We start from the raw sequence: 12,882 nt of genomic DNA on the forward strand, positions 1-12,882 counted from the left end.
TGTTTGTAGTTAAACATTTGGAGTTTTTTTTTACTTTTGACTGAAGAATACTGCTTTAATGTTTACCTTTCTGCCTTCTGCTGTGGAGATTCAAGTTTTCTCCCCTGACCCATTCAGCAGAGCATACAATGGGATTTCTATTAGGAGTACTCCTCTATCTGAATATCTTGGAGGAGGGATAGGAGAATTGAGAAATGCAGGAAGGCCAGGCTGGTCAGGGAGCAGATAGTACCTGTAAAAGTCACCATTTTCCTAATTTTTTATGCAACAAGCTCATTTCAAGTTGCCTCTGGAGATATTTGCCAATTAGCTGTACACAGTTGCACCAAAAATGTCACAGATGCATTGTTTTCAAGAGCTCGCCAATACGTTCTTCCCTAGCATCAGCAGGACAGGGCACTGCAATTTTAGAGTGGCAGGATTCTTCAAGGTACAAGGAGTGAAAGATTACACCTATGTGGCTATATGTGCCCCCTTGGACAATCCCATGAAATACGAAAGGCTACCACCCATTCAATGTGCAGCTCGTTTTGGATTAATAGCCCCAAAACATGCAAGTAAATGCTTGCTTTCCTGGTAGCTGCCACACACTGTCTTCATTTCAAGACAGTCCATCATTCCATCACCAGAAAGGAAAGTATCTGGGTGCATTCTATCAAATCAAGGCTACCCTCTGCCACCATTATTGATGATACCATGTGCTTCCTGAGAACACCAGCTGAGCATGGGTACAAGATCCATCCAGTTACCAGAATCATTATAGAGCAAACAATTGGTATTCTAAAGGCATCCTTCTAGTCAAGGACTGGAGAAAATGGAATGGATTATGGGAATAAAAAAGAAAAGAGTCACATGTGCACAATCCCTGGCACCTCCTAGTGCCTGTTTCCATGGTTCATTGGTGTTAGTAAAAAACCTCTTAAAAAAATCTTGGTAACGCATTGATGTCTTATGGAAAATTCCACTCATAAGACTACATTTTTATTGAACTGGCAGTGATTGTTGTGTAAATATTAAATTCGGCTGAATTGAAAAACTTGCCCTACTAGTCCCATCTTCAGTATGAGGTCACACATACGGACATAGGACACTGCCATTCTAATCAAATGATCTATACGGCAATGACCAAGGCCACTGTTTTAAAGGTCAATGTTGGGACTACTGCTCTTCTCAAAATATAGGACATAAGGAGATTAGAAGATTGGCCAGGCAGATGTGATATCATTATTGCAGAGAAATGTGAGGTGATACATTTTGGGGGAAGAATCAGAGGAAATACACACCAAATCGTAAAATTTTAAAAGTAGAGGAGCAGCTACAAAACTCTTTAAAAGACTAGAATTTTTTTTATGCAGAGGATCGTTAAGCCATGTAATGCCCTATCCAAAATGACTGATGGGAACAGAATCCGTAATAGCTTTTAAAAGAGAAGTGGATAAATATTTGAAAGAGAAAAAAATAAAAGGATATGAGAAAAAGAGATGGGGAAGGTGACAAAGTGGAGAGCTCTTTTGGAGAGCTGGCACAATCTCGATGGGCTGAATCACCTCTTTCTGAGTTGTAAAATTCTATGATTCTTACAGGCATGCAGAAAGAGATACAGTAGATGGGTACATACGAAGACAGAAAAGCTACTGCTATTTTGACTAAATGTCAACAGAAAAGTTGAACTGGGTTGTCTCAGCTTTAGTCAGCTGCATACAGGTATGAGTGGGGCTGAGATTCCTAATTCCAACCACAGAAACATATGCCCATATTAATAACTAGAAAACAACCAGCTGATATGTGACAGACAATTACAGGTCCCACAGACTATTATTTAAAACACAAAACTAAAATTCTAAGAGAGCATCTGTCCAAATGTTTTACCATTAAAATGCTAAATTTAGTAAACATTCAACAAAAAGAAATGATAAAATAATGAAAATCATTTGAGAATAACTAAAGAAATCTACAGAGAATGATCAGTGTTGGTTTGCATAATTGCAGGTCAATGACAAAAGTGGTTAAAAAATGATTTCCCCTATGTCCACACGTCTCCATGTATAGCCGGTTTTATAGTTAAATGTGTGGCAAGCTTTCCCTGAACAGAATTTGATTCCAATTCCATCTGCAAAAGAATGTGCTTATGAACGATCTGCCCATTAACATAATTGAGACCTCTAGTGTTTGTTGTGCAACATAGCAGCTTATACATCATCTTTCTCATTATTTCTATTTGTCAACCTAAATACTTCAATACTTCTATTGTAGTCACACCTTGAATAATATTTCTGTTGCATTTACAAAGTGAGAGAAGATAAACAAATTAACAAAAATATGCAAATTTTAGAAAGCTAGAGGCTAAATTTCTCCCTCCTTCGAATCATAGAAAGTTACGGCACAGAAGGAGGCCATTCAGCCCATCGTGTCCGTGCCGGCCAAGAAAGGGCTATCCAGCTTAATCCCACTTTCCAGCACTTGGTCCGTAGCCCTGTAGGTTACGGCACTTCAAGTGCACATCCAACTACTTTTTAAATGAGTTGAGGGTTTCTGCCTCTACCACCCTTTCAGGCAGTAAATACCAGACCCCCACCACCCTCTGGGTGAAAAGATTTCTCCTCAGCTCTCCTCTAACCCTTCTATCAATTACTTTAAATCTATGCCCCTGGTCACTGACTCCTCTGCTAAGGAAAATAGGTCTTCCCTATCCACTCTATCTTGTCCCGTCATAATTTTATATACCTCAATTAAATCTCCCCTCAGCCTCCTTTGTTCCAAAGAAAATAACCCCAGCCTATCCAATCTTTTCTCTTAGCTAAAATTATCCAACCCTAGCAACATCCTCGTAAATCCCCTCTGTACCCTCTCTAGTGCAATCACATCTTTCCTGTAATGTAGTGACCAGAACTATACACAGTACTCAAGCTGTGGCCTAACCAACGTTTTATACAGTTCTAGCATAACCTTCCTGCTCTTATATTCTATGCCTCAGCTAATAAAGGGAAGAATCCCATATGCCTTTTTAACCACCTTATCTACCTGCCCTGCTACCTTCAGGAATCTGTGGACATGCACTCCAAGGTCCCTTTGTCCTCCACACCTCTCAGTATCTTCCCATTTATTGTGTACTCCCTTGCCTTGTTTGTCTTCCCCAAATGCATTACCTCACACTTCTCCGGATTGAATTCCATTTGCCACTTTTCTGCCCACCTGACCAGACAACTGATATCTTCCTGCAGTCTACAGCTTGCCTCCTCACTATCAACCACACGGCCAATTTTTGTACCATCTGCAAACTTATTGATCAAGACCCCACATTCAAGTCCAAATCATTAATATATACCACAAAAAGCAAGGGACCTAGTACTGAGCCTTGCAGGACCCCACTGGAAATAGCCTTCCAGTCACAAAAACACCTGTCAACCATTACCCTTTGCTTCCTGCCACTGAGCCAATTTTGGATCCAACTTGCCACTTTCCCTTGGATCCCATGGGCTTGCACTTTTTTACCAGTTTACCATGTGGGACCTTGTCAAAAGCCTTGCTAAAATCCACATACGCTACATCAAACGCATTACCCTCATCGACCCTCCCTATTATCGGCTCAAAAAATTCTATCAAGTTAGTCAGACACAACCTTCCCTTAACAAACCTATGCTGACTGTCCTTGATTAACCCATGCCTTTCTAAATGACCTTTTTTCTCCCAAGCATGCTACACTTATCACGTCATGTCTCAAATTACTTATATACTGTATCCCAAAATGTTATTTTCTGAAAGAAATCTATCTAACTTGCATTTGAGTGACGAAACAGCATTGCCTCCTGAAAATTATTGTCTTCCGACACTAACAGATGTGTGGATGGCAAGACTTGCACAAAAATACTGTCAAAATAGATTAAAAGTTTTAGTAAATCTCTAGGAACAATTTACTACCTGTGGGAGTGAGACTCCATAGTTTCATTGTTCCCTTTCAGGGCCTCCAAGGTTCAGTGGCATGTCAGGACCATAAATCATGTCATTAACAGGGTCCTGTACTCAACCTTTTTAAAGTATTTTCAAGCCACAGGAAAAGTCAATGATGAAAGATGCAACCACTTTGAAATGTTAATGTCACTCTTCTTCATGACGAAGTCCTAAGTCTGGACCACTCTATTCTCTCACATGAAGACAACATCAGGTGGCTGGAATTGGGAAAGAAGCATGGAACAAATAGCATTTCAAAGTAGTTGCTTCTTTCATCATTTGACTTTTCCTGTGGTCTGAAAAAAAGTTTTAAAAGGTTGAGTACAGATACTAGCCCCCATCTGGTTTTGCCTTTACAAGATGAAAATCAAACCTCTCCACCCTATAAAGATTAATTTCCTCTACTCTGAACCGGAAAAACTGCAGTCAGGACATGCAGTATAAATCATAGATGTTTGAAGCTATTTATACGCTTAAATGTTGTAGGTTGTGGAGGCGGGTTGTTCCATCTGCAATAAGAATAAATAAAGTAAATTCAATCTAATGACACAGCCAGTTATTTCGGTTCTCAGCTGGCAAAGAAAAATGGAGAAAACAAGAGCGCAAATCATCAGAGCTGTTCTAGTACAGCCTTAAGTGGCTTAAGGAGGCATTTTAGTAAATGGGTGCCTGGGAGCATGTCATCTGGCCAATGTCTCAGCAATGGAACAGCACATGGCGTAGAAATCTAAGGAAAGAGCATCAGCAAAATAAAAGGATTAATTAAGTTGTTTATCTCATTACCAATGCCAATATTAGTTAGTGCCATGGAGGTGGAAAAAAAAATGCAGTTTAAAAAAAAAACCTATAAGTGATTTAATCTTCTAGTAGGTTGTGTAGTAAAAACTAAAGCTAATCTAAAAAGTCCCCTTTTTTCCAGAAATATTCTATGTGTTTATGATACATACACAAACCTACATTTCAACTTTTAATGAAGGCGGCATGCAATTCTCCCAATTTTTCACCAGTTCCTCTTAGTCTCCTATAGTCACACAATAATAGCTCAGTGCCCTGCTCCCAGAACTCCATAATTGCTAGAACTGCACTTATATGACAACACTGAGGCAAGAATACCATAACAGACACAAAATTATGGGTTGGAAGCATGCAATTCCTCAATATGCATTTCTGGCGTATGCCAGGAGCAGCTCTGTAGAATTTCTATCCCATAATGCTCTCTGAATGGACAATTTTTCTAGCATTTGCTCTCCCTGCTCCAGTTTTATACACAGGTTAGGAAAAGCAGATGGTCATGATGAACTGTGGTGAGGATCGTTAAATGATATTAAATTAAGATAGTGCAATCCCACTATCTTAACTTTAGGCATCAACAAATTTAAAGGCCATGATTACATATTCTGGGGTTGTATTTGCCTTAATTTAAAAATTATGTCCCGTTGAGGGTACTATAACAAGGGGACATAGATTCAAGGTAAAAGGCGGGAGGTTTAGAGGGGATTTGAGAAAGAACTTTTTCACCCAGAGGGTGGTTGGAGTCTGGAACTCACTGCCTGAAAGGGTTGTGGAGGCAGGAACCCTCACAACATTCAAGAAGCATTTGGATGAGCACTTGAAATGCCATAGCATACAAGGCTACGGACCAAATGCTGGAATATGGGATTAGAGTAGACAGGGCTGATGGCCGGCGCGGACACGATGGGCCGAAGGGCCTCTATCCGTGCTGTATAACTCTATGACTCTCTATGACTCTATGACTCTAATAGATGTCAGTAATTTCCAAATTTAAGAAAGGTAGTTCATATATCATAATGCCCCAGAAACTGCTGGAATAGCACATCTCACGGTGAGCTACGCGAACTGGACTTTTTTCCTCAGCCTTCAGATCGCACTATATTTACGCCGCAAATTGCTGGAAATGCAAATTGATAATAGCGTAGCAATGTCAACGTCACATCTGAGACCTCATGAATGTCGTGCCCCATGGTCTGTCTCCTTCACCAATGAAACAAAAGGATAGACGAAGAAACAGAGTGAATGACGGAGAAGGAAATAGGGTGAATTAGAGTCAAATTAGAGACAGGAAGAATAATAAAGAGGGGGAACGAGAGTGGAGAGAGAAAAGAGACAGAAAGGAAAAGTAAGAGAAAAATTAAAAGGAACAAGCAGAAGAAGGACATTGTAACCCAGTTGTGTTTGGGAATTGTTGTATTGGTCCTTGAGCAGTTATGAATGAATGGTAGGGTAGGTGTGTGAAATGTACAATCATTTGTGAATCATGAAGTGTCGAATTAGCATGATCAGGAACAGTGGAACTGCTTTCATAGGAATTGCTAGATGAAAAAAGATCAAGATCCATCTAGTTCACATTCTACCATCCTGGTAGTTGCATGGTACAATAATACATATAATTATTATAATAATAGTAATTATATGTATTATAATCATAGTAATCAATCTCTATCAATTACTCTACAAAAGACCCAGATATGAGGTGAGGAAAACACCAGTGGTGAAGAGCTTTAGGAACCGTAGGTCCAAAGTCACCTTTTTCCTCCCAAGCATACTACACTTATCACGTCATGTCTCAAATTACTTATATACTGTATCCCAAAATGTTATTTTCTGAAAGAAATCTATCTAATTTGCATTTGAGTGTCTGAAAATTATTGCCTTCCGACACGAACAGATGTGTGGATGGCAAGACTCACACAAAAATACTGCCAAAATAGATTAAAAGTTTTAATAAATCTCTAGGAACAATTTACTACCTGCGGGAGTGAGACTCCAGTTTTATTGTTCCTTTTCAGGGCCTCCAAGGTTCAGAACCATAAATCATATCATTAACAGGGTCCTGAATTACCAGCACTAAATGGCTGCGGAAGGATTAATTTGCATTAACAACGTAAATCCAGCAATTTCATGACACGTAATTTATTTCAATGGGGAGGCTCATGTTGAGGTGGCAATTTTTTTCAGTTTGTCGTGGCTAGTGACAGAGTGGCATAAATCATCCAGCAATTTGTGGAGAATCGGGAACTCATGGCGTGTCTCTTCACCATAAATTGCTGGATTTTTTATGAACTAATAATGGTTAATTCTCCATTATTTTTCTAGCAATTTCTGGAGCAATGAGATTTTAAAAAGGCTTTAGTTCTTCATAACAGTCTATTATTAAAAAAGTGTTTCAAAAATATATTAAACGTGATATAAAAAGAAAGTCATGGCAAGACAATTTACAAGCCACGAAATAGGATTCATATTATGCTTGAGGCGGACACTAACCAGAACTTGCTGGTCGAGACTATTATAATTTATACATATTTCACAGCTGGCCAGGCTATAACCTACATTTCCCACATTAAAATGTACAGGCATTACCCTGTCATTGTTTAAAATTAACCTCGAGCATAGACTAGTAGTCACAGCCACACTGTAGAAAGCCCTAGTTTAGCAGTGGGTTTCCCAACTTAAAAGCAATTCTACCCAGTTTTCCTAGAACTGGGGCAATCAGCTGGGCAAATTTTATTTTCTCTGATGCAACTTCTTTTGCGAAACCTCCATACGTACGGTTTTTAATAAGACAATGCATTTCAACTCAAAAAAAACCTGACCACAAAAAATCCCCCAACCACACATACACTCATTAAGAAGCTGTGTGCAAACCTATGGCAGATATTTTTTGTTTTGTCACAGATGCAATAAAATACTTAAATTGTATCAGTCTGCAAATGTCACCATTCTCCCCTTTCCTGTATTAAAAAAAAAATCAAATGATTAGTTTGGGTTCATACTATGGTTAAAAATTGTCACACCAATTTTGTATTGCCATTTTAAAGTCCTGAAAATCATCGAAAGAATTATAGTAATCACTTTTTAAGACCTCTCTTTTAGATGACTTTTATGAACTATTGACACCAAAGATTTAGAAGTGTTAATGAGCTGATATCCACAAAGATTTCACATCTGAAACAACCAAACTTTAAAATCTGGCTAACCAGCTTCCTTCTGCTGGCTATCAATCCATTGGAGACTATGATTTGAAATCCCAAGATACAGAATGGTACAGAATTTTTTCCCTATCTTTGCAAAAGGAAAGTTCCATTTATACCTTGTTAATGAGATTTGTCATCGCATCATAAGTGATTATTTTTTCTCACTCCTCCTCTGACACCACTGACTCGTGGTTGGGTACAGTCCCACGGGTGCTGGCAACTCCCCATACCTCATCCAAATAACCTTTTTTAATGTGCAAGCTTAAACAAGTGTCAATGGTGTATTTAAGCACTGGGGAAGGGGGAACAACACAATCGAGCTAGTCTTATCTTAGCATATCTACACACACCTGCACATTCCATCATTAGTCACTGGATCACAATCAGAAGCTGGAGTCTGGGGCAATTTTTCTCTCCTTAGCCTAGGCAATTTTTAAACACCCCTACCACTAGTTGAGATCAACTAACTCAGCACAGACCAGGGATTGAACCTGATCTGAACGGTTCATTACCACACCTGGTAGTACAATAACTATCTGGGCCATCAAGGATAGCGTGGCAAAGTGGAGTTGAGGGGTAGATCAGTCATGATCTTATTGAACAGCGGAGCTGGCTCAAGGGGCTGTATGGCCTACTCCTGCTTCTATTTCTTATGTTCTTTAAATTAATACAAACAAAACGTAAGTGGTAATGATAGGACTACAAATCACTCAAGATCATTTCTGCAGAACTGGGTGGCACCATGGGTTAGGACATTGTCCTTTCCCCCTTGTGATCTCAGTTTGAATCCAAAGTAAAATGAATCTAACCGAGCTCCTATTGGGTATGAGCCCCAGCACAAAACTGGAGTAGGAAAGTGTTGTTGTAAGGTCAACAACAGTGAAGTTTAGTCACTTCATCAAGGAAGAATGGAGGTGAATTTACTCTATCAACCCCAAGTTATATTTAAAATAAAAACAGAAAATGCTGGAAGTACTCAGCAAGTCAGGCAGCATCTGTGGAGAAAGAAAGAGTTAACATTTCAGGTCGATGACCTTTCGTCAGAACTGGAAGAAATTAAAGATTTAACAGTTTTTAAGCATGTATAAAGCCGGGGGGAGGGGGGGGCGAAGGAAGGGGAGGGGAGGAAAGAAAAGAACAAAAGGGAAGGTCATTGATAGGGTGAACGGCAGAAGTAATTAAATGACAAAAGGGATGATGGTGCAAGGTAATGGGACAAGTAAAGAAACAAAAGATGGGTCTAGAGGAGCTGTAAATGGTAACAACAGAACCATTACCAGCACCTGCTATCCGAAAAAATGGGAGCAATGGTTATGATCTGAAGTTACTGAAATCAATGTTGAGTTCAGAAGGTTGTAAAGTGCCTAATCGGAAGATGAGGTGCTGATCCTTGTGCTTCATTGGAACAGTAAAGGAGGCCGAGGACAGAGAAGGGGAGTGGGACGGAGAATTAAAATGGCAAGCGGCTGGAAGGTCAGGGTCACACTTATGGACAGAGCGGAGGTGCTCAGCAAAGCGATCACCCAATCCGTGTTTGGTCTCCCCAATACAGGAGACCGCATAGTGAGCGGCGAATACAGTATACTAAATTGAAAGAAGTACAAGTAAATCGCTGTTTCACCTGGAAGGAGTATTTGGGGCCCTGGATGGTGGGAAGGTAGGAGGTGAAAGGGCAGGTGTTGCATCTCCTGTGCTAGCACGGGAAGGTGCCATGGGGAGAAGAGCGAGTGTTGGAAGAATGGACCAGGGTGTCCTGAAGGGGCCATTCCCTCCGCAATGCTGAAAGGGGAGGGGAAGGTGTGTTTGGTGGTGGCATCACGCTGGAGGTGGCGGAAATGGTGGAGGGTGTGGAAGCTGGTGGGGTGGACGGTGAAGACAAGGGGGACCCTATCATGGTTCTGGGAGGGAGGGGAAGGAGTGAGGGCACAAGTGCGGAAAATGGGACGGACACGGTCGAGGGCACGGTCAACTACAATGGAGGGGAATCCTCGGTTGAGGAAAAAGGAAGACATATAAGAAGCACTGATTTGGAAGGTGGCATCGTCAGAACAGATGCGACAGAGACGGAGAAACTGGAAGAATGGAATAGAGTCCTTACAGGAAGCAGGGTGGGAGGAAGTGTAATCAAACTAGCTGTGGGAGTTGGTGGGCTTATAGTAGATATTGGTTGACAGCCTATCCCCAGAAATGGAGATAGAGTTCTCGAGGAAGGGAAGAGTCGAAGATGGGACCATGTGAAGGCGAGGAAAGGGTGGAAATTGGAAGAAAAGTTGATGAAATTTTCCACTTCGGGGCGAGAGCAGGAAACGGCACCGATACAGTCATCAATGTAACGGAAAAAGAGGTGAGGGAGGGGACCAGAACAAGGAATGTTCCACGTATCCCACAAAAAGGCAGGCATAGCTAGGCACCATATGGGTTCCCATAGAGACACCTTTTATTTAGAGGAAGTGAGTGGAGTCAAAGGAGAAGTCGTTCAACGTAAGAATAAGTTCAGCAAGGCGGAGGAGGATGATGGTGGATGGGGATTGGTTGAGCCTCCATTCAAGGAAGAACCGAAGGGCCCGCAAGCCGTTCTAGTGGGGGATGGAGATGTAGAGAGACTGGACACCCATGGTGAAAAGGAGCTGGTTAGGGCCATGGAACTGGAAACTTTTAAATTGCGGAGGGCGTCGGAAGAGTCACAGATGTAGGTCGGAAGAGACTGGATAAGGGGAGAAAAAGAGTCGAGATCGGAAGAAATAAGTTCCGTGGCGTAAGAACAGGCTGAAACGATGGGTCTACCGAGGCAGTCCTGTTTGTGGATCTTGGGAAGGAGGTAGAAGTGGGCTGTGCAGGGTTGGGGGACTATGAGGTTGGAGGTCGTGGGGGAAAATCCCCAGAGGAGATGAGGTCAGTGACGGTCTGGGAAACTATGGCGTGATGTTCGGTGGTGGGGTCATGGTCCAGGGGGAGGTAGGAGGAGGTGTTGGAGAGTTGGCGTTCAGCCTCCGCAAAGGAGAGGTCTGTTCGCCAAAAACAACAGCGCCGCCCTTGTCAACAGGTTTAGTGACAGTGTCAGGGTTGTACCCGAGAGAACGGCTAGTTTGGAGGGAGGTAGGTTAGAGTGAGTGAGGGGAGTAGAGACGGCCGACGTCACGCCGGCAGTTCCCAATGAAAAGATCAAGAGAATGTAAGTGGCCAGAGGGAGGGGTCCAGGTGGAACGAGAATTCTGAAAGCAGGAGAAAGGGTTCGCTGTGCGGGGGGCAGGGGGGAAAAGATGCCTGGCCAAAGAAGTGGGCACAGAGACGAAGGCGACGGAAGAGCTCAGCATCGTGTCGAGCTCGAAATTCATTGAGGTGGAGGCGTAAGGGGATGAATCTGAGGCCTTTGCTGAGGACTGATCATTCAGCGTCACAGGGGGGAAGCTCAGAGGGGATAGTGAAAACATGGCAAAGGGTGAGATTGGAGGGAGGGACACCTATAAAGGAAGAAAAAAAGTTTCTTTGTTAAAGCGCCAGATGAGGCGAAGGGTGAAATGGAACTGCGGATCAGGACAACTCTGAAGTAGCTCTGAGAGTCGGTGCTGCTGAAGAGAGCGGTCGAGAGCGGGCATGTGGCGGCGCAGCGCGTTAAGCGCAGATCTCAGGAATCGGCAACAGCAGTGGATTGAAGAACGCTGAATATTATGGAGATATCTGTAATCATGGGTGGATCCGAAACATGAAGGGTGGAACTTAAGTTGGAATCCACGTGGAATAAGTCGGAGCTGGAGACAGTTGCCGAGGAAAGAGATGTGGCTGTGAAAGCGAGTTTTATTAGATACCTGATCAAACACGAGAAGGGAAACAGAAAGCAATGAAGGTGAACAAGGTAAAGCTTTTACCATGTTATATTTGAGCCAGGAATGCATGATATGGCTACCCGAAATGGAATGCTTTTCCATTTTCCAGCGTCAACATCCCACAACCCGATGAGCTTGTACACAAAAAAAATTGAATTTCATCAAATCTCAATGATGGGAAATACATAAAACATATTTAGCTTGAAAAACTATACTGATGTATCTCACAAAACAAAACTAATATCCTTTGAAGCCTTTTCTAATACAATGAACTCATTATATTAGTACATGCAAGAGTTTCAAGTCACAATTTGACATCTGTGTTATTAAAGCTGGGTGATTATTTTTTCCCCTAAAAACCAACACCAATAAAGGTTTATTACCGAAGTAGACTTTTCAATATTCAAAAAGGTAAAAATAAAAACAAATTTGTAAAAAAAAATGCCTGCATACTTAAATTTACTCCAACTGACAGTTCCCTGTTGCCCAGTAATTCCACCAGAAACCAGAAGAAATATTGAATATGGGACATGTAATCCATTTATTAAAGAAAAATTGGACTCACCCACAGACCAAGTGCAATAAAGATTTAAGAAAAAAAATACAAGCTGGAGTGAACAGCACCAATTTTTTTTTAAAAGTCATTTCAAATATTCAAACATTTCAATTTAACATTTGATATAAAAGCACCACACATTTTTATCAGAATGTAATGCACTTATTTTGCATTTTTTTTTAAAAATACAGCATCGGCACAAGGATAAATGCAATAAATCTTAATTGCGTCACATCTTTACCGGAACTATTCTTCTGTGGCACTTCAAGGCACATGCTCTATAAAGAGAAACTGGAATGTAATAATTGGGAATGTGACTGTAAAGTCATTATAACTGCTACTTCAGAATATTAATGGCTAGAGTACTATAGAAACTGAATTACACAACATCACCCAGGGGCAACAAGGATGAGCAGAAATATAATTTATAGATCTCTTCCATGGAAATTAGTAAACTATTGATGATAATGAAGGACAATGTGTAGCAATTGCTTGAATTTGTGTTTTCTGGGTTTATTTTAAATAAATGGTACTGAATTCAAATATACCAAAACTCAACAGC

The sequence above is a fragment of the Heptranchias perlo genome, chromosome 1 (assembly GCF_035084215.1).
Source record: "Heptranchias perlo isolate sHepPer1 chromosome 1, sHepPer1.hap1, whole genome shotgun sequence".
NCBI lineage: Eukaryota > Metazoa > Chordata > Chondrichthyes > Hexanchiformes > Hexanchidae > Heptranchias > Heptranchias perlo.